The sequence below is a fragment of the Mesoplodon bidens genome (genome assembly GCF_964165515.1).
Source record: "Mesoplodon bidens genome assembly, chromosome: 14".
Classification (NCBI taxonomy): domain Eukaryota; kingdom Metazoa; phylum Chordata; class Mammalia; order Artiodactyla; family Ziphiidae; genus Mesoplodon; species Mesoplodon bidens.
The window spans coordinates 71,189,668-71,209,693 of NC_138170.1; the positions used below are offsets into that span (position 1 = coordinate 71,189,668).

Consider the following 20,026-nt stretch of genomic DNA (forward strand, 5'->3'; position numbering starts at 1 on the left):
ATGCACCGGCAGCTGTAATGAATGTGCCTCCGAGTGGCCTGGATGAGAGGATGCAGTGAGTGAGTGGTCTCCAGCCTGCAATGGTAATTCCATTCGCTGTTCAACTTGGTGTAGGTGGGGGATGCCTGGGCCTGGCTGACTGTGGTCTTTGGGCCTCTTGGGTCACTGTGGGTGGGAGGACGGAAGGAAGATGTGATTCTTCCAGTTTTTTTCCTGGGTGGGGGTGGGACTACACTGAGGCCCAGAGGATGCTCATTCAATGCTGGGCTTGACACATAGTAGGTTCTCAACTAATGTTTGTGGAAGGCAGGCAGATGCAGACTGACACTCGCTCAGAGGTCTTAGGCTTCAATCTAAGGAGTAGCAGTTGATGTGGAGGCAGGAGGGGCTCTGGATTAGGAACCAGGAGACAAGGACTCTAGTTCCCACTCTGCTTTGATTGGCTGTGTGACCTTGGGCAAGACACTGGCCCTCTCTGGGCCTCAGCTTGTTTTGCTCAGTATAATCAATGGCAACAATAATCCCTCTCTATCTACCTCCTAGGGTCTCCCTTATGACCAAGTAGATGAAGTTATGTGAAAACACTTTGCAAACTGAAAGCACTGGGTCATGGGAAGAGGTAAAGTAAGTCCTACGGTCTTAGCCTTGGACGTTCTAACAAAGTGAGGCTGGGGCAGTGTCTGCCCTGAGCACGAGGCTGCCAAAGAGTCTCTGGGGCTCAGGGAGTCTATGGGGAGCTTGGCTCTGAGACTGCTCTCTGGCCAGTGCTCCGTGAGCCTTCAGCTCTGCTTCCATTATCTGCAAGCATGGCTTCTGGAGGCTTAGCATGGCACTCAATGCCCATCACAGCCGAGACCCAATTACTTTTCCAGCCACATCTCCCAACTCTTAGGTCTCCCTTAGCACTTATGCTCTGGGCTCTCCTGTCCCTTTATACCTTCAGGCCTTTGCGCAGCTGTTTCTATTGCCTGAAACACTGCCTACGTGCATGTGTGCACTGACATACACACACACACACACACACACACACACATTTCCAGCTTGAAGTTACCTCTTCTTGGAAGCCTGTGGTTTTGATCAAACTAGTTGCTGAATACTCTCATGGCCTCAAATGTGTGCTCTGGGTCAGGGATTTTGTCTCATATGGTCACTGCTGTACCCCCAGTACCCGGAATACAGCCTGGCATAGAGCAGGTGCTTAAGAAATATTTGTTGACTGAATGAGTTCTTCCATAGCACATTGTATAAATTCCTATTGCTGTATTGATCACATCTTATTGTCAGAATGTATTTACTTGCTGGTCTCCCCACTGGACTGCCAGCTCCTTGAGGACAGGCTTTTGTCTGACCTCTCTGGATCCTGGACCTACAACAATATACAGTGTGGCTGCCAGTAAGTGCTTCAGTGAATGAATGGATGAAGGAATGAGTTTTACCGTGTGCTGGGTATTCTTCTTACAGCCCCAATGCTTCTGGCTCTATCTGTCATGTTGCAAGAGAGAGAGAGAATTTATGATTAGCAGACAAAAGCTGAAAAGCTCTGAGTGACCTGTGAGTATATGAAACTATCAATAGGAGCCAGCAGCTCACAAATTCAGGAGCATCCATACACAGTCACTGGACAGATGTGTGCATGGTGCTCTCCCAGGGCAGGACTCTGGCAGGGCCACTACCAGCCTATTCAGCATTTCTGTGCAAGTTAGAAAGAGGTGCCCCTCCCTCTGAGCCCTCATAGGCACAGCAAAGCTTGCAGAGCACAGGCTGGGTGTCAACTCCCAGGCGCCCTCGGGCCAGGTGCCCTCCTGTAGGGCACGAACCCACAACTGTTCCCATCGGCCCTGGTGTCTGGGGCAGGTGCAAAGTAAGGAAGGAGACAGGTCACTTGGAAATCAAACTTGGCCACAAAAATACTCTGAGGTTTGCAGATAAGCTATTTCTAGCCCAGGTGCCAAACAAGGTTTTGCAGCTAGAGTGAACTGCTGTGTGCGCCCCGCCCCCATTAGCCAAGGGGAAGCACCCTCCCTGTGCATATGCTGCTTCCAACACCTCGACTCCAGAAATGGGGGGTCCACCCCTGGGGCATCGCCTGCCTTTGGCTGATGATCTCAGCATGTTGTTCAGCATGGGGCCGAGTCTCGCAGGCCAAGGAGGGCAGGCAAGGGTGGCACAGCCGCCGTCCCGGGCACGGTGATGCTCTAACAGACCACCCTGCCGGTCCCCTCTTTGCCCCAGTCCCGTGTCAGCACACAGGTGCTGTGAACTGACCGAGCCTCTCTCACGGGCCTTGCAGGGCTCTTGGCAGACTGGCTGCAATTCCCCACCGTGGGGTCGCCAGAATCGACGGCTCTGGCCTGGCACCTATGGGTAGGGAAGGGGGTCTGCAACCCTCTCTCCCGGGAGGCCTGATGGGGTGGGAGCTGGCTGCCCAGGGCCCAGCCAGAGAAAAGCAGGAAGCTTTCGGTTCTGCCTGTTTTCACCTCACTGAGTTCAGAAAGGATTGAAGGTGACTTAAAAGGAGACTGTGAGACAATGCAAATCAAAAGCAGGAGGGAGACAAACAAGTGTGCAGGGCATGCTGTCTCCGTGAAAACACCCCTAGGAGGTCTCAAACGTTTGTCACAGGTGGGTCACAGATTTGCCTCCAGGCTTGGCCGTGCCCCTGACCTTGGCCTCCTACTGGGAATTACCTGGGGAGTGTCACAGAAATACTAATGCCTGGGTCCCAGCCATAGAGATTTTGATCTAACTGATCTGGTGTGTAGCCTGGATATCAGAATTTTAAAAATTTCCCTAGGTGATCTTACTATGCAGCCAGGGTTGAGAGCTACTGTTTAGACTTAGAAGAGGCAAACGAGGAGCTGATCTGTTACGACATGATCCAACATGAGATACTGTGATGATGGCTCCGGAGGAGATGCCTATGCTGAAATCAGAGGCACTGATTTCAGGTCCCAGCAAAGGAGTCACAGTGACAGGATGGACATTAACTGCCACAAAATCCTAAATGTGACCATATCTACATGCTCCATAGGAAAATAAGATCTTCTAACAGCCCGTAGGGTTCATGTAAAATGATTTTGGGGTGGGGTGAGATGAACAGGGTTGACAGTGCTATTGCCATGGTACCCAGCTTTCAGAAGCCTTGACCCAGGGGGTAGATTTTAGAATAGCTGAAAGAGTAGATAAATTACATATCATACAGCAATTTTGTTTTGCCAAATCTCCATAACCTCCATCCCAAATCCTCAGGGCTTAGAATCCAGGAATTCGGTAACACCTTTGAGTTGAGAGTATTGGTTAAAGCTTTAAGATACACAGATGCCCATCCTCATGAGAACAATGCAATTAGAAGGTCTGGGGTAAGAACCCAGGCATCTGTATTTTTTAAATCTCTCCAGGTGACTGCAGTGTTCTCTGAGGCCTGAGCACTGCTGGCCCAGGTAATGTCATTTTACCTCTGAACCTGTCTACCTTCTCCTGGGAGCTAGGAAGGTCAGTGGGTGGGTGGTTATTCTACATTTAAAGCAGAGGAGATGGAGGCTCAGAAAGCTGTATGGGGCTTGCCTGGCATTAGTGGTGGATTTGGGATGAGAGCCCAGTGGCCCGTCTCTCAGTCCAGTGTCCCTTTTACCACACTGCCTGTGAGGTCATCTGTCCTGCAGTCCTGTGACCTCTGAACTGAATAAGATCATCTGATCTCATGATGGGGAGATAAAAGAATGGTCCCAGGGCTTCCCTGGTGGCGCGGTGGTTGAGAGTCCGCCTGCCGATGCAGGGGACATGGGTTCGTGCCCTGGTCTGGGAAGATCCCACATGCCGCGGAGCGGCTAGGCCCGAGAGCCATGGCTGCTGAGCCTGCGCGTCCGGAGCCTGTGCTCCGCAACGGGAGAGGCCACAACAGTGAGAGGCCCGCGTACCGAAAAAAAAAAAAAAAAAAAAAAAAAGAATGGTCCCTGTCCTCCAGAAGCTCATGGTCCAGGAGAGAGGATGAGAGGCTCAAGACAAAGGAGACAGAGGTTCACAGCCTAGGGAGAGGCGAGGGTTGAGGTATCCCTAAAGGCTTCAGAGCAATGAGGTGGCTTCTTTTGGCCAGGTCAAGTCTGAGATGCAATCAGACCGGTGGGTAATGGATTCTCAGAACTATGGAGAAGTGGTCAGGACCTTAGGACAGAGGTGCTTCCTGAGGATCAAGCCCTGCGGACAGCTGAGGCAGAGGGAGCAGAGGCATTGCTGAGAGACAGTAAAGCTGAGGGAAACCCGGTAGCACAAACACCTTCATTTACAGGCAGAAGCAGGAAGAGGGGCTGGAGCGGCCAGAAAGACAGAGAGATGCAGCCCACCCAAGCCGAGGGTGGGAGGCTCCATGTCTACATGAAACTAGTAGGGAGATCTTTTGCTGATCCTGAGGAGGACAGGGTTGGCTGGAGGTCTTGAGGACAGTGGGGAAGGCAGGGAACAGTTGCGAGGACCGGAAAGGGAATGGACCAGTGATGCGTGAAGGATGCCTGGGCAGCGCTGATGGTTTGGCTAAGGCTCTGCTGAAGGATCTGTGCCCAAGCCCCCTGGCGTGATTACATGGCCCCCTCAGACATCTGAGGGCCCAGAGGCCCAGGGAAGGTAGGGGCTGCGGAAGTTACCAGGGCGGGCCAGGACAGGCAGCAAGAACCAAGGACAAGTGGGTGACAGCTTGGATGTGCTGGCGAAAGCGGCACTAAAATGCCAGCCCACAGGGCCATCCTCAGGGTGGAAGCCAAAGGGGGATCAGAAAGAGAAGGAAGGAGGAGGGGCCGGGGGTCCAAGGAAGCAAGGCTGTGAAGAGCGAGGGAGTGCAGAAAGGCGCAGGATGTGTGTGGTCAGCAAGGGCACCTTTGGGATGGCTTTGCCGGGTGAAGCTGCTATGAGTGCAAAAGTCCAGGGCACAGCACACGGTGTCCTCTAATGGCACAGCTCCAGGTCCCATTAGTTCTGGAGACATATGTAATGTCCTCCCAGGATGCAGGGCACCCAGAGGGACTAGGGGCCTGGATAGGCAGCACTGAGACAGTCCCAGGATGAAGGCTTGGGGATGCTGCACAGGGGCATCCCCCGCACCCATGGGGCTCGGCACTGGCCCTTCATCACCTCTGAGCCTAGGTGCTTGTTAATGCCATTCTTGGCTCAGTCTTCAGTTCTGCACGAACCAGGTCCTCAGCTTTACCCCTTAACTCTTCAGCCCCACCCTGGCCACGGTCGCACACTGCAGTGCTGGCATCAGATTTCCCTCCTGCTGGCTGGTCCTGGTACCATGCTCTTGGTTACACAGAGGATGCTCATCAAGCCACGGACAAGCAGAGAGCAGCCCTCCATGCTCTGCATCTGAGCAGATCCCGCTTTGTAGCAGGATTCATGGAGCCCAGTGACCTGGCCCAATTTCCACAGGAAAGTGATAGCTCTTCCACTGGTTACCAGGGGTCAAAGCAGGCCGTGGAAGCTTCCTATCTTCTTGGGAATCTGTGGGAGTCCTGCACGTGAGGGAAACATATAACCCAGCTCCAGGCCATGTGCTATGGTGGTGCTCCCAGGAAAGGCTGTGGGGGTGTGTGCGGTGAGTATTTATTGAAAGCCTTGGCAGGCGCTGGGTGGGGTGGTGGAAGGGAGCACGGAGAGAATCAATGATTATCCTCCAGGGACTGGCCAGGAGGTAGGGAAGACTGCCATGAGTTCACAGTGAGAAGACCAGTCTGGTGGGCACAGAGATTTAAGGCCCACAAGGGGTGTATCCTATCAGATATGCCTGGTGAGATAACCTTCAAGTCCCTCCTGATCCTAAAATACATGCTTCTCAAAGGTTGGGATGAACAAGAGCCATGTGTCACCCTGCATCAGAGGCAGGGAATAGAAGACCTCAAAATAAAGGCCATTAGACCCATTGCCCTGGGTCTCTCTGCCCACTTCACCTCAGCCACACGCACACTCACACTCTAAAACTTGAAGGCGTATTCTTGGAAAGCTGACTTCTGTGGAGAGCATCTCCTGAATCTTTTCTCAGACACTTAACTCCACCTTTGCCCCCTCCAAGAGCTGAGAATTCCACGGTCACCAAATCCAAGCTTAACTGTCTAGTTTTCCAACTCCCCTCCTCTGGCCCGACAATCACAGAAGCAAAGCATTCCCTAGTGTCCAGGATGAGTAGCCGGAGAGCTGGCCAGCCAGCCAGCCAGTCAGTGATGTCCTTAGGAGCATGCCAACAGCCTAACAACTCTCAAGGTCAGGAGCCCATCTGTCCCCACTGGCCGCCCCTACTGACTGCTGGGTGGCAGCAGGCTGGATGCGCGTGGATGTTTCTTCTATTTCGGTAGCTGATTCAGGCCCAGCCTGGAGCCTCCTCATGCCTCCTGCTGACAACCCAGTCTGCCTGCAACTCAGGATCCCTTCCCTTTGTGCGAGGGCTCTGGGAGTGCAGTGCATCCCCAACTCCATTGTCTCTGAGTCCAAAGGGAAAGCTCTCTGACCAGCAGACAATCAGGACATAGCAGGAACCTTGTTGGTCAGCTGCTGAGACCCCTGCTGTGGAAGGAAGCTGGAGTCCAGGCTACAGGCTAGCCCCAGGCAGAGCCCCTGAGGCTCCTGGTCAGAGGGCACCAGGGCATAGGCCTGCTGAGAACGCAGCATCTGAGCTCGCCCAGCACCAGCCCTAGGAGTGATGCAGAGGTGGCTTCGGCCCATGGACTTCTAAAGGCTCAAGTGCCATCAAGACATGCTAGCCTGGGCCAGCTCAGCTTCAAGTGTCCTGAATCCCAGGGCCTACACCTCCAACTCCCACCTTCATTCCAGGCCCAGCTCTCTGATTTGTTTCATCAGACTCTGCCCTCACAGGGTTAGGCCATGTTCCCCCCCACCTCTCCTGGCTGCCTGGTCTTCCTGATCTAGGTTCCTGAATCAAAATTTTAAGGCTGACCTCTATAAATTTAATCCAAGGAAATAATCAAATGACTATGCAAAGACATATATGCAAAAATGTTTGTTATAGTACTGTCTGTAAGAGTGAAATATTAAAAATACACTAGATCTCCATTATTAAGGCACTGGTTAAGTAAACTGTGTGGCTTATTATAACCATACAATATGAAGCCTTTAAAAATGCTACAGAATTGTATTTACTGACATAAAAAGGTACCTGCAACATATTGTGAAGTCAAAATAATGGATTACCAACTAGTACATACAGTGTGACCTCATCTGTGTTGTGCATGTGTGCGTGTACACTTTATGTATATGCTTAGGAAAATAGCCTGGAAAAGGACACTAAAATGGTTATTTCTCAGGATTATAATTATAAGTAATTTATATAATTTTAGGTGCTATCTTTTAAAATATTTTTACATTGAACAAATAATATATTATTATGTTTTAATATTAATAATATCAATAATATTTTAATGATATTTAATAATATTATTATAATAACAAGAAAAGTTAAACTACAAAAGAAGAATTGCAGTTTTTAAGGAGCTAAGTAGTCACCTAGCTGCTGGCCACCCCCAGATCCAACCTCCTGGAGGACCAGAGCCCCAGGTGAGTGAATAAGAGTGACAGCCATGCCCGTGTGTTGATTCCAGAAGGGTGGGGCCCAGCTGGCTTAGCTTGGCTCTGGTTACCAGTTAATCCCATGTCTATGGTAAAAATCTCACTGACCAAAAGGGTGAGAGGACCAGCTACATTTACCTTACTTCCCCGAGGAAATCAGTGGTAGAGAAGATGACTTTCTGATTTCCAGGCGAGCTGACCTACCTTGCACCGTCCGTCTCTGGCAAGCTCAGGATTCGTCCCCAGGATGCAAAATCCTCGATGGCCACCAACACTTAGCACAGCGTGAGCATCACCAGGAGGCCAGGCCGTCTAAAAAGAGACAGAAGAGTGGGGGTGGGGTGGGGAAAAGGTATCATCTTTTGCAAAAAGATCTCTTTGGAATTCCAGCATCTTAGATGGTCCCCAACTTAAGTGGAAGCTTGTCCCTATCTTGGATTTCCCGGTGTGGATGATCTCACACAGGCCATGCCCAAACTCTGCCCCAGCACACCAAGATAAGGGGATCCAAGTGGGCAGCAGAGAACCCCAAGGGGCAGACGCTAGATCTCACCCCTCCATCCCCCAAACACAGAAAGCCCTAATCCCCATGGTAGATCCATTAACACTCAATAAGAGAGAGAATAATGGCATTCCCTTCCATCTAATCCAAACCAAGAAATTCCAGAGATGAGGAAAAATAAGAAATGTAAGTCTTCTTTCATGCTGAAAAGAGCACAGGACACAAACTCTAGAACTACAAAAGCACATCATTACTTTTAGACAATGGACAAGAAGACCTTGAGGAGGCAAAGGATGGGTTCCCTGGAGAGAAGGTTTTTAAAAAAATATATGGATTTACTATGTTGTAGAGAGAGGCTATAGGATATGGGGAGGCAGGGCTATCCCTAGTTCCCTCTTTCAAATATAATATACGTGAAAGCCATCTTCACGACAGGAAATGGCATCCTCCACTGCAAAAAACGCATGACTGTCATTACCTGGGAATCAGTATCTCTTTCTAAACTGAATATATCATTACCAATTGATTTTCCCTTTTCCTCTTAGCACCCCAGAGTCCCGGATAGCAGGGAGAAATCTTTAATGTGATATGAAGGATGTGGACAGGTAAATAAGTTATTGTAAACTAATTCCACCTTATGACGAGCTTCTCTCTGACGATGCAACGGGTCTTTCTCGGAGCCTCTCAACTCAAGCTTTTTCAGCTGCTGCTGACAGACACACACGGGCCATATCAAATAGCCATTTTAAAGCTGAAGGTGGCAAAAATATTATTTTTCCCAAGGATAGCGTGTTCCCTTTACGATTATGAAATAACCTCAGTGGGGAAGCAAAGTAAGCCAAGGTCACCATTTAATTTTGATACCAAAGTCGTGAGTACATTTCCTCTACCAAGCTTATGTGAAGCAGACAGTTAAATCGATCTTTTTGGCCACAAAATATTGACAGTACTGGTGATAATAAACGATCGACGTATTTCTGGGAAAGAGCCTCGGCAGATATGTGTCGGTGAATAGAGAGGTCTAGGGGACAGTGGTCAGTCCGTTTTTAGATTCTTGAGGATCTCATTCATTTAATTACCCATTCATTCATTCAATACATATTAAGGGCATCCCCCTTATGTGTCAGGCAGTGTCTAGGCTCTGGGAATACAAGTGAACAAAACAGGAGGAAAAATTCCTGCCCTCATAGAGCTCATCTTCTAGTGGATGGAAACACAGAACAAACAATAACCTTAAGAAATACAAATTGTACGAATTGTACAACATATTAGAAGGTTGTCGGGACTATTTATCAGAGTAGAAGCAGAGCAGAAGATGACTGTGGGAGATTGTGGTGCAGTGTAGAGCGGGGGGTCGGGGTACTAAGCCTCACGAGAGGATGGCATTCGAGCACGCTGGAAGCTGATACGGGCCTGGGCTGTGCAGGTGTCCGGGGAGAGCATTCAGGGCAGAGGGAAGAGCCAGTGCAAATGCCCCGGGGGGAGCGTGACTGTTGTGTTCCTGGATCCGCAGCTGTGGCTGGACACGGGAGACTATAGGACACTAAGCTGGAGAGGTGAGAATTCAGTTAGCGTTGGGGCCTTGCAGGCCACTGTAAAGGCTACTAACTAATTGAGAGCCCAAGACCCTGGCCAGCAAGCCTTAGAAAGAGCTCTCCCTCTCTGAGACAGACCTCTTGGTTGCCAATGTCAGGTTAATCCACTTCCCTTTTCTGCAACCCAGATGGTTCGGCTCTCTGGGTTGTGCCAGACGAATACAGCACAGTCCAGACAGGAGGGGGGTGGGGAGTGCAGGGGGGCAGCTACCAGCGCTGTCTAAAGTGTTCTGATGACAATGGCCTCGTCCTTCCTCCTCTGTGGTCTCCACAGGCCACTTCTAGAGGAGGTAGCTGAAACAAAGTTCCGAACAAAAATAACCCACATGCAAAGCTGAGTTCTCTGGTCCTGCTCCCTAATGTGCTTATGCAAAGATCCTAACGTGAGCTGACGTGTGAGACATCACAGGCTGTGCTGGGCATCTTCTGTTCGCTCCTCCAGGTCGGCTTTCCATCCGGTTCTGTGTCCTGAGAGGCTCACCCGGCCGGCAGAGAGGGTGTCACTCCAGCTCTGAGACCCTGCAACTTCCAGTTACATTCAGCCAATGCAGACACCAGCAGGAGACCAGGGATTGGGGTGGGGCTGGGTGTTTATTCCCAATTTCCTGCCTCCTTGCTTGTCTTCATGGGATGGCTGTGACTCTCTACTGAAGGTCGCGGCTCTGGTTGGTGTTGGGTTCCATACAGTTAGTTCTCTCTCTGCCACCTTTGTGAACAGTCCTTTCAGTTAACTCTCTTCAAATTACACATTTGAATGTGTCTGTTTCCTGTCAAGACCCTAATGAATACATTCTCAGAGATGGTTAGAAGCAGGACTTTGGAATCAGACATCCGAATTAGAATTCTAACATGGCCCTTAGTTTTGTGACATCGGCTAAATTATTTAATTTCTATGAACTCTTGTTTCCCATTATTAACGTATCAGAGAAACTGGTACATAATTATCATCCTCAGCAAAAGCATCAGCATCAGCATCTCACTACTGCCATCATCCACTCATAGTCCCAGGGCAAGTCACACCTCCTTCACGACATCTCTGCCCACCTCAACCAGATGCTCCTTCCTTGAGGGGTTTCTAGCTGTTCTTAGCTCATATTTGCTATTAGTTTATGCCTCAGTAATTTCATCTCTTTCCTCTTCTTGCTCTGCTTTCTCCCACCCAACCTCTACTCCTTGTATTCAAATCCTGAGCATCCTGAGAACAGACATTATCTTAATATTTGAATCTCTGGCCCATAACACCCATCACATGGGGGTGTACAGAGACCCTTCATTCAGTACCTTTTCTTCTTGGGAGGCCTATAAGCTACATCCATCAACCGAAACACATTCTACTCTAATGAGATGCATGGTATTTTAAGTGATTTTAAAATAAATGACTAGAAACTGATTTCTAGTAATAATTTCATTCCCATGATAACACTGTAAAACCTTAAGTTTCCAAAGATCATGGCCTGGGAAAATGAATCTCAGGAAAGAATCCGAGAAATCACAGGGAGGTAGGTGTGGTTTTCCAACGCCAGGGGAGATGAAGGTACTGCCTCTGGAGCTGACCTTTGACATCTCTGGTCAAACTGACCCTTTCTCTTCCACTAATCTCATCATCAAAGGGCAGCTTCCAGGCTTAAGGAAAATAAAATTTAAAAAGCCAAAGGCTGAGGGACTTTTTTTACTTTCGTTTAAAAAATACTATAGGTAGTAAGTCAACGCCTGTGAAATTGGTCTTAAGTCCTTCACCTTCTCAAGGCCTTTAAGAGATGCTAATTGAATTTGACACAGCATAAAGGCCCATATGAAAGCAGGACACATGAATAGGCTGTTTGGGTTACATAACTGCCTAAATGCTGGGAGATCCTCAGAATTAAACTCAAAGAAATTTTTGAGATCCATTCTAACTCTAGATTTACAAATAAAGATGGTTCCTGACATGAACCAAATTGATAGCCAAGAGAATAATAAACAAGGGGCCCCAGGATTTTTTTTACTTCCCTATAAAAGATATCAATTTTTTGGAGAGAAACTGCCTTAAGAGAGGAAAAACCAATTAGGGAGTCTCCCGTTTGATGCAGGATCAGAGAGCAGCCCTGCCTGGGTCTCGACCATGCTACCCAATTATGATTCCAGCGCCCGGGTAGCTCACTACCCCTCAGCCAACTAGGAAACAAGGATTCTGTCTTCCTTGGAAGGAAGAAAAAAAGCAAAGGAACTGGAGGCTGTAAACTATAGCAAGGAAACCCGCTCCCACAGCCACCCTCCTGCCAGCCCAGGTGCAGGACTCTCTGGCACCCCTGGCACAGGCTTGGATGTCTGCTCTGAACGTATCCTGCAAGGGGAACTCTCATTCACATTCTCCTTCTTTTAAGAAGAGAGAAAACCAGGCCATCCATTAATAACATCAACCATGGGTTCACCAAAGCTTGCAGGCATGTTGCCAACCCCAAAATAAACACTGTCTCTGAGGTTTATCCATCAGGTTCTCGACAGTTCACGGACCAAGGGGTCCGGAAGGCACTGCTTTTAAAAGGGGAGAATTAAGATGCAAAGACGGAGCACAAGCCGGTTACGAGAGCCCACCCAGCACAATGCTCAGGCTTCTTCCTTCCATTAAGGAGCCAGAATTGGCCACTGATGAGGTCCATTACATATTCTCCACGATAGGGATGCACCACCTGGCAAGCTTTTCTATGGGCATGTGTTCTTCAAAGAAAGATAAGATCTTCAGAGGCCATGACTCCTGACTGAGGGAATAATAATAATATTTTCATAACGTCTGATGTTGACAAAGCCTAGCCGTTCACAGTTTCTCATTTACCTTTCTAACAAGCTTGTGAATACTTTACAATGAGTATTCCCATTTTATAGACGAGGAAACTGAGGCTCATGGACAATAAGATTTACCTAAAGTCACATAGCAAGTGAAAGTGGGAGGGAGCTGGAAGTGGAGCTCTGGATTTGTGCCTCCATCCCACGTCTCTGCTCTGGATTTCGGCCCCCTCGTTCCTGGGATCCCAATCAGCGAGGAGCTTAGCACTGTTCTGTGTTTTCTCTGCAGTCACCACCCTGGGCTGAATAAAAGCACGGGTGTCGGTGGACGTCCGCATTCCAGTCAGGTCCTGGTGAGTACAAACTAACCCTACAACCCGACTGGCTGTCCTCCCCATCACCACTGCCCACTTCTCGGCAGCTCGCAGATGCCCCGGAGGTGGTCAGGTTCCCAAGTGACCCCCTGACCCTGAGCAGAGCCTCTCACAGCAGAGAAGCCCAGATGGCCCCAGCCCCTACTGCAGACCTCTGTCGGCAGGGCCGCAGCTCACCCAGGTTCTTTTTTTTTTTTTTTGCGATACACGGGCCTCTCACTGTTGTGGCCTCTCCCATTGCGGGGCACAGGCTCCGGACGCGCCGGCTCAGCGGCCATGGCTCACGGGCCCAGCCGCTCTGCGGCATGTGGGATCTTCCCCGACTGGGGCACGAGCCCGTGTCCCCTGCATCGGCAGGCGGACTCTCAACCACTGCGCCACCAGGGAAGCCCCACCCAGGTTCTTCGTTCCTGTTAACTCGGTGTTTCCCAACACCGTTTTCATCATCACCCCCCACCCCAAGAGAAAAATTACGTGAAATTCTTTCCAGCGAGAGAAATTCAATTCTAAGGAGTAGGGTTCTGATGGGTAGGGTGGAGCTTTGGTGGGTCAAAATCACGGCACTGAGGTTTTCTTGCAGCTTCCCTGCTCCACCAATCCATGTCCCCCCCGCCTGCCTGAGACTGCGTGCCTTCGGGACCGACCTTCCTCCACAGCTGCTACTGCCGGACCCTCATCTCGGGGCCCACGGCACTGCTCGGAACAGTTCTCTCCAGTCTCTGCTATGGCTGCCTGGGGCGAGGCCTCCCCACCTCTCACCTGGCTCACAGCCCTGCTACTGCTAAGGGGTGGTGCTCAGCCCCAGAATGGGTCAAGTCACTCCCTGGCCAGAGTCCCTCTATGGCAGGGGCCCCAAGAACCCCGGCCAGTCTGGACTCTTCCCAGTGCCCTGCCATGTCCAGCCTTCTGCCCCGGACAGCCCCAGCTCTCCTGCACTTCTGTGATCAGACACACACCTGCTCTTGCTTCCTGGACCTCCTCCCGCTGCCTTCACCCCTTCTCCTCCTGAAAACTCCTCTCCAGAAGTTTTTCTGCACTCTCCGGACTACAGACACTCCTGGGCGAATCCCTGGAGAATATCAAGATAAGAACACAGTGTCACCAAAGAAGGCTTCACAATGGCCCATCTCCTGGTTCCGCTCGGCTGGCCTGGGCGAGGAGAATGGGGAGAGAAGCACGACGGGGTGCCTGTGGCCTGACTGGATCCTAAGTTTTGCCACGACAGGGCTCTGCCAGAAACCTAGGCTGAAAGGTTTCAGAAAAAAAAGGTTGCAAATCAGTTCCCCCGACACAAACTCTTTTCTTTCTTTCTTTCTTTCTTTTTTTTTTTTTTGCGGTACGCAGGCCTCTCACTGTTGTGGCCTCTCCCGTTGTGGAGCACAGGCTCCGGACGCGCAGGCTCAGCGGCCATGGCTCACAGGCCCAGCCGCTCCACGGCATGTGGGATCTTCCCGGATCGGGGCACGAACCCGTGTCCCCTGCATCGGCAGGCGGACTCTCAACCACTGCGCCACCAGGGAAGCCTACAAACTCTTTTCTTGTTGCAAGGCAGACCCACTTCAATTAAACTAGGAATCCACCAACTCAGCCCCACCACTCAGAGCCCCCCACAAATTTACAGAGGCTTTCCTGTCACTGGATCCAGGACTGGGAAGACCTTGCATTTCCTGAGGGCTGCAGGCTGGAGAGAAGGGCAGAGGCTCCAGCAAATCTGTTACACCCACTCGCCCACGGCGGCAGGAAGATGTGGGCAGGGCGTGCAGCACCTGGCACGTAGTAGATGCTCAGTAAGGCTCTGCCGAAGGAAGGAAACCGCCTCCAAGACTCAACTCACTTTCTACAATTTTGCCTCGAACATTTGGACATTCACACCACAGCCGCATGACTGGAATACAAACCAGTTAAAAAAAAAAAAAATCAGACACTGCTTCCAGATTTCGCTCTTATAAACAGGCCTGCATCCTCCCTTTAAATTGTAATAATTCCTTCCCAGATGTTGCTTCTCCTTCAGACCTGTAAATTTAAGCTTTTAATGATGATGCTTCACATTTGCCTGGTGCCACGGGCTCTTTGGAGTGTTTCTGCATCTTCTTTCCCTCATTAGACGGCCACGCGGACCCCAGGAGAGGCAGGACAGGGGCCGGCATCCCTAATTCACCGACAGGAAGGCCAGCTGTCGACGCTGCGGAGCTGGATTGCTGTGGGTACGGGGGTCGCTCTCCTTCCTGGTGCTGAGAGCCATGGTACCTTCCTCTCCAGTGCCGTCCAGGTGGCCATGTGGGTGGGGTATCTGTGGAGTCTCCACCCCCAAGACCATGCTGCCCACTTAAAACTCTGACTCAGATGTGAACAAGTCTCTTCCCTTGGTTGTCCCTGCACTCCTGGGGCCAGGCTATAACATTTGGACAAGACTTATCTAGGGTCTTGGGGAGTAAAACAGAACAATATGCCAGGAGGGGTGAGAGCAGTGGAAGGAGGAAGTAGAACGTGGCCTGATAAGCTGGCGACCCAGCTGGTCTCCAGGAGGTTCCATCCTGGCTCCATGGGGCAACCCCCATCTTAGCATTGAGCACACTGGAATTCACAGCCAGGCAAGAGCCCACCTCAAGTCTGGACCAACAAGTAGAGCCCAGAGAGACTAGGACTTCCCTCTTCCCTCCCCCCTTCCCCGTTCCAATTTCTTCTCTGAGGCTGTCCCTTTCCTGGTGACAGACCCTGGGGCTGTTTGCCTCGATTCTTAAGGGGAGCCTTTGGCCTGTGTCCCAGGCACTCAGTTAGCTACCACATCGGTCCTCTGTGGGGCCCACAGCTGTACATGTCAGGGGGTGGGAGACAGCCGTGGGGACAGGAGAGACAACTACCAAACAAGATCATGGATCCAGCGTCTGCTCACTGTCAGGGTCTGGACCGAGCCAGGTCCGGCTGATACCTCAGCTGCCAGGGCTCAGGGTTGCTCGGCATCCCATGCCCCTTTGGTCCTTGGCCTCTTGACAGCTTTAGAGAGAAGTGATGGGGAAAATGCGGCTTCACAGAGTAAAACAAGGTGGGCTTTTAGACTCGGTGGGTTTTTGGTCTCGCCAGGGAGTTGCAGAGAGGTTTGGGAACCCCTCCTCCCAAGTCTGAACCTTGCAGCCTCGCTCCATGGCACAATCAGAGCTTCACCTTGGATTTTCATCTTAGTCCCTGACACACCTGGGTGGTGGTCAAGAGCATGGAAGATTGATAATCCTAGAGACCTGGGTCTAAATCTCTAAGTTTAATGGCAGACCCTCCATGCCGCTCCCACCCCTGCCTCAGTCTCCTCCTCTGTACAATGGGGATGGTATTTCTGAACATCCATGTTTGTTCTGAGAGTTAAATGTTTGGGTGTAAGAAAGGCACTTGGCATAGCCCATGGCACATACTAACTGGTGGCTGTGACATTATTATTATAGCCTGCCACCTGAAGCACAGAATAGGTATCCCTGAAGTACCTACGGCACCATGGGGAAGGTGGGGGCCTTCTTTCCCACTGCCTCTCCACAGAAGTGAGCACGCAGAGGACAAATGAATGGGGAGGGATCTTCCTTGGGGGCTAGTTGACCAATGGGCTGACTGTGTGGGTAGTTGTCCTGGGTCTATCGGACACTGGTCAGTTACCACTTCCTGCCCCCTGCAGCTAATCTCCCTGAATTTCCCTCAAGAGGACACTTTCAGCCTTTAACAGCCCCTCCCTTCCTCCTCCCCAGCAACTGCTAAACTCCAGGCCTGAGGGCAGATGCTTTCATGGCTTCTACCTCTCTCCTCTGAATCCAAGCCATAGGGCCAGTGACTGAAAACCCCTTCCCAGCCCCAAGTGGGTCTGAGAGGCATTACTTCCTCACCCAGTAGAAAACTATTTTATTTGAATAGATCTGAGGCTGTTTCTCAGAGAGAAAAAAAAATTGTGAAAGAAAAGTCTTTGGAGATTACAGTACTTTTTACCCAGATATGATGAGTTATCCATTTAAAAATAAACCACAGACAGGCAAGTTTCTCCATACCCAGGCAGAAAGCAGTCATTACCAGGAATTTCTGTAATGTAAGTTCTCTGCTTTTCTTGGCCAATATAGAAACAGCCTAGGAACTGAAAATAGAATTAGAAGCTAATTCTGTTTTCCTGGTCTCTACCAAAGTATGCAGGCAAGTGGCTTGATCACACCAGAGCTTCACGTTCCATCTGAAAAAACATGGAACCACGGGCTCACCAACCTCACGGCAATTCTGCAAACTAACCCAGCACCCAAGGAGTCCGGCCAGAGCCCACAGCAGTCAATACGAATGCACCAAATCACTGGGCCACAGCCTGGCATGGCTTGATGTCCAGATACGGGCAGGAAACCAAAGGCAAGACCAGTGAGTGACAAGCTCAAGGTCACACAGCTGATTAGCAGGAGAGCTGGGACCACAAAGCCGGCTTCCAAACACTCTGGCCGCTGCCCTTTCCCACCCACTCATCTCTCTCCTGAAGATTCCAGGGAAGTCCCCTAGAAAGGTTAAGCAACTTACCCCAACCCAGTTTTCCTTCCTGCAGAAAGTCCCCCTGTCTTCTCTCTCCTTTCCAGTGAGCAGTAAATCAAATATTCCCTGCTGCATTACTTTTCAAGCTCGATGTTTCTAAATCCAAAGACATCTATAAATAATACATACTCATTTATATGTACATTTAAAAGATAAAAAAAAAAGCCATAACAAAGATACCTGTAGATTCTCCTGAATACTAATGCGCTACTTAAAACACAGTGGAAGCAAATGGCTAATGAACACAGGTACCCTTATACATGAACTTCCCTCCACTCCACCTCGGGCCCATACCCAGCGGGGGAGCCTCTGTTCTGAACCCACTCATTCACTGCTTCTCTCCCACAGTCACATTTAGCCATCTGCTGCTTCTTTTATATGTGGGACTGTGTAGTTTTTTTTTTTTTCTCTTCAGTTTTATATGAAACATTTAGCAATGAAGTAGCAAACAAAAATACTACATATCATCTAGAATTCATATAAAATTGTGGTTGGCTTTAACGCATCTAAAGGTTGATAAAAAGAAACACATAGATGTTTCTTAATGGCTTGTTTATATTTTATTACATACGATACACATCTCACTCCACTGAGAAAATTTAGAACTTGATGTGGTTCTCTCTGTCACAAGCAGGCATGGCAAAGATTACCACATCTAGAGACCATTTCTCCCTTGGAACACATGGTACTCGCCTTGCAATTACCCCAGCAGACAGAAATGGCTCAAATAATCCTATAGCGCTCACATAAATCTTTGGAAGGAGGGGTTTTTCCCCCCCAGTGTTGTCTGGCTACCCCATCCTCCACCCTGCAGGGCATCTCTGCTCTTCACTCCAGACTGAGGATGTGGCTGGAGCACCATCATCTCTCAGACAGACATTCAGGTCAGCTAGGAGCTGGCAAAGTTGGTGTCGACTCCATCACACGCCCACATGCAGAAACAGGGGAGGTCGCAAGGCTGTAGACAGCGAGGGCTACGTTAACTATGCTGGTGGAGCTGAAGGTGGTCAGAGGAAGCAGAGGGTGCAGGAAGCTCCATGCCAGGCCCTAATCTAGGTCCTGGAGGATGAGCACATCTGAAAGATCAACCTGAAGACATTCAGAAGGACAGGCATCTTAGTGTGAGTTCCCCTCCAAAGTGGCCCCTGAAACACTGATTTGGATGTAAGTGGGGTTTTTTGTTTGTTTGTTTGTTTTTTAAAGAGTAGACCCAAGGAAGTACCATGAGGAAGCAGGGATGTGAGAAAGGAGACGGAGAAAAGTCAGTCGAGGAAGCATTAACCAGTGGGTTCCCGCTTGGGCAACTGGGGGCTTATTCCTACTGGGGATGCTCTGAGAGGCTGGGTAGAGCATATCTTAAAGTTGTCCCACCAAGAGATGAGGAAGGAAGCTGGGGTATTTATTCATGACCTCCCACCTCTCACTGGCTGACAAGTGCTTTGGCGTATCAATCCCCCCAGCACTTCCAGCCTGCCCCATGAATGGGCTGGGCACTCCCACACAGAGAAAGGCAGGAAGCAAGAACTGTCAGCAGGCGATCGATCCCCAGGCTGGGGAATGGGCGTGGCATCAACAACCTCTGGGAGCGCAGGTAAGCTGGAGCGCTCATCAGCTGCCGTGTACTTCCGGGGACTGTAGCCTCAGCACCTGTTCAGGTGCCTTGGTCTCTGGGAGCCTCCCCTTTTGAGTGAGAGGGAGACACACACTGGTTGCCACAGCAGAGGATCTTGAGGTTGCTCATCCCCACAGCCCATGCTGTGTCAAATGTGTTCGTAATGGGATCATCTGCTATCTGTCAGCCATGGAGCAACCACGTATGAAAAAGAACATCGGGGAGCAAATCAAGTGATCTGTCTGCAAGCAGCCTGTTTAGATGAGGAAGGGTTGCCATGGACAAATCTATTAAAATTATACATAAATTTCTAAGAGCGCATAGATTCATGTTCTGATACCAATTATGGGCATTTAAAATACAACCCGGATTAAATCTTGTCTCACTTGAATGGGGTAAAAATAATCAAGAGAAGAGGGAGAAATAAATTATACCCATCACCTTCCTGACCAAAAAAGAGTTCAGAGTTTTCGTTTGTCAGGATGATGATGCCTTAAAACTCTAAGACTTCTGTGTGCTGCCAGGTTAAAGGACAGAGGGATCCAAAGAGGCCTCTGGGTGCTCTCCAAATCGGAAGGGAGAGCGGGGGTGGGGGGGGAGCCAGGTGTACCTCTGTTGGGAAGCAGAACCCACCCAAACAGGGACTGAGGCAAGTGGTTTACCTGGAGAGTGATGCCAGAAAGCTCAGGCAGGTGAGTGGGGAGGCGAGACCGGTAAGTGAAGGAAACCAACAGAGATTGCCCTAAATACGCAGGTCTCCACTGTGTGCACCTGGGCCAATGTCCCTGGGGACCTCTGGGGGGCAGAGAGGGACATGTCTCAGTGTTGTCCCACCTGAGACGTGAGGAAGCTGGAGTATCTGCCGCCAATTCCCATTTCTCATCGGCTGAGAGCTCCTGTCAGTGAACTAACTCGTAGGCACTTCAGGTCTGTCCCTAGAGGCCAGCAAAGGCTCAGGGGTTCCCGGCTGGGGAGGACTCCGGGAAAATGAGCCTCCAACATGTGCAAACATACTGTGCTGGAAACTCATAACCTCTGATTACTTGGATGGAATTCAATTTGCCACTTTCAAAAG

General features: G+C 50.1%; 1 protein-coding gene across 2 annotated transcripts in view; it reads right to left on the reverse strand.

Moving 5' to 3' along the window:
- KLHL29 (kelch like family member 29) overlaps positions 1 to 20,026 on the reverse strand; it is a 311,757-nt gene that overhangs the window by 218,518 nt on the left and 73,213 nt on the right. Inside the window, exon 2 of one of the 2 annotated variants that reach the window (XM_081253965.1) lies at positions 7,771 to 7,878. The gene's annotated coding sequence lies outside the window, so the exon portion shown is untranslated. Of the gene's footprint in view, positions 1 to 7,770; positions 7,879 to 20,026 lie in introns of those variants that run through there. The other variant, XM_081253966.1, reaches the window with a different exon arrangement.